The sequence below is a fragment of the Dendroctonus ponderosae genome, unplaced genomic scaffold (genome assembly GCF_020466585.1).
Source record: "Dendroctonus ponderosae isolate FM_Combo_2020 unplaced genomic scaffold, Dpon_F_20191213v2 Dpon_F_20191213_1, whole genome shotgun sequence".
In the NCBI taxonomy this organism is placed as follows: domain Eukaryota; kingdom Metazoa; phylum Arthropoda; class Insecta; order Coleoptera; family Curculionidae; genus Dendroctonus; species Dendroctonus ponderosae.
This window is the reverse complement of record NW_026017110.1, coordinates 31,004,551-31,007,488: the sequence shown is the minus strand read 5'-3', so window position 1 is coordinate 31,007,488 and position 2,938 is coordinate 31,004,551.

The window sequence follows — 2,938 nt, the reverse complement described above, 5'->3', positions numbered from 1 at the left end:
GCAATTATTTTCATGTGTTGCTTAGTGTGACATGTTAAACAAAAAGTAAATGGAAACAGAAGATACCAGCAATTCTTTTGCTTAATATTTCTTGACTCTAACAATAGTAATTTTATTTTTTCTGTTACTTTAAAATAAAAAAATCGTTGATAATTTGTTTTAATTAAATTTGCACATTGCAAATAGGAAAATAACTTAAGCCAACTATCTATTTGCTCAATAATACATTTTTATTATTAAAACGCCCCATTTGGTGTACATAATATATAGAGTACGAGTAAGTCCAATAATTTAAGTTAACACAGTCAAAGTCCAACACTATATTAATAAAATCCAAAAAGTTTACGGTTACAACAAAATACCGGGAAAAAATCACCTAACCTTAAATCGTCTTAAATCATAACAAACCGCTAGGTTCGAATCGTCGCAATCGATAGAATTGACAAGAAGTGCCCTATACCTAGACGCTTGCCTACAAATGAGTTAAGATGATTTAAGCTTGGGTGATTTTGTTTATTGCTTGATGATAATTACTTTAGAATTTGTCGAGATAAACAACGGCGAGTCCGCCTATCATTTTTTTTCATTCTCTCGTGACTTTTGAACCATAAGCCTTGTTCTATGTTTCGAACCCTATATAACCTCTAGATAAACATGACAAACAAATAGTATCGTACAGAAATTTATAGGTAAATTTTATACGCTCATGGCTAGTAATTTATAATTTTTTAAGAGGGATTGTTTGAATTTGTTGGAACAAAAATAATAGCATTGTCTTTATATTAGCACAAAGAAAGACAGTGATAATTATGAGTATTTTTTAATTTGTAATAAATTATTAATAATTTACAAATTATTTATTCTGATCAGCTTCAATAGGTATCAGATTTTGTCCTAGTATTGAAATGAACAACTTAAGCCATTCAATAAATCTCTTAAAAAGTTTGACTTATTGAATATCCTTACATTTACATGGCTAGTTTTCAAATTAGTAAATACATTCCATAGATTTATTTATCGGTAAAACTTATAATAAACACCACTTGTAGTATAGTAGCACCCTGTATAATATATTATCATTGGTAATTAAGTAAGTTAATTGCATGTCTGTATAAACAGTGCAACCAAGCAATATATTTAGGACGATTGACCCGGGGCTTGGGTAGGTGAATGTAGAACAATAGTAGTTGAGACATAAAAGATGGACATAAAGTACGTGCATTGGCTAGCAGTTTAAACTCTTAGATCCATAGATGAAGGCAAGAGGTGGATAGCCCTTGTCAATAAAAACAATAATTTCTCAAACTGTGACTTACTTTGAATTTCCTTTCACGCATTTGCGGATATGCGATTAGTTCAGGGGAAATGCAACAGTAACATGGCAGAAGCTGAAAGAACTCACGCCACCAAAGTGCGAGGAGAGTGGTTCCATGAAGACAGTGGACGACAATCGATGTTCGGGTTCCAGACACAGAGGAACAAGTATTGGGCATAATCGAATCAGGGCCTCCCAGGGGCACTCAGAGCACAATAACTGACACTTTCTAAAGCACCAAATAAATACCGAGGAAGCGCTACGTTCCTACCACATTTGTACGATACACACAGCACAAGAAGATACAAATGGAGCAGGAGTTAATTAACTGAATACGATAAGCTGCTTGATAAGAGTGGATAATAAGGAGATTACACAGGCACTACCTTGTTTGCAGTTAACCATTCAAATGTTTGGTGGTGTATGGATTATTTATGTAAACACTAAACCCCGCAAAATTCGAGGTTATGAGAACAGGTTGACATGTGGAAAGTACGTTCCGCAGTCAACGAATCTTGTTGAATTTACCGTTTATCCTTGTCTATCTTATTATCACTCTGTATAATTCCATGGTTAACGAAATAATTACGAAGCAACAGGTATTTGCGCAATGATAATCAAGCAGATTACCTTGAAAAACATTGCTGCCGTATTTCTGATATAGCTTTTAGGAAATTTCTCAGTTTTTAATAACACTTAATTTCTTTTACTATTTTTTCTGTACTCCTATAACAGCGCCAGACAACACCTCCAGAGGAATGACGCCAATTTTGAATCGCCCTGTATAATACTTTATATGTCGATCACTACCTCTATCACTTTTAAGTATTATGTAAATACGAATATAAATTATTTTTTATAATTATAATTGGTAGAAGATAAATACCGTTGTGACTAAAAAGAAATACATACTCACGTACCGCCAGTAAGACAAATCCGATATATTTGAACATTCCAAACCATTTTATGAAAATATCTATAATACGTGATAATAATTATATAAAGGCCATCATATAAAAAATTATTATCCGAATCGAAATTATGATATGAAATAATCAACAGCAGCAACATTGCAAGTATACTATACTATAGTTCCAGTGGCAACGTGGCATTAAAAATTTGTTTGCGGCTAACTTCACGCCTTCGCACGATTGCTTCATTTACGCGATGTTCTGTGTGCCGGCCATTTTTGTTTGTGTTTGGTGAAGGTTAGAAGCATAGATTGGACAGTTTTGCTTTCCCGCCAAAATGATTTTGCTAAATGCAACCACTGAGCGGCGTCGTCCAAACATCCAGAGGATCAGCTGATTGTTCGTATGCGTTTGTTTTGTACATATGTCCATAAGAGGACTCTGAACATACAGTATTTTACAGTTAAGATTATTCCGTCAATTTTCAATCTCAGTCTATCAATGTTTTTAATTTGCAATCACAAGTATTTTCAACTAGTTTGATAACTGTGATATTTATCTTTGTTTTACAATAATGGAGCATAACGTGGCTCGGAGAATGAGAAGTGTTGTGTTCGGAATTCTGTGATCTCTAGATAACTGTGAAGTATATTTGAGTTTTACAACAACTGAATATAAGGTAGCCAGATACCAGCCGCTTCCAGTGTTGTGT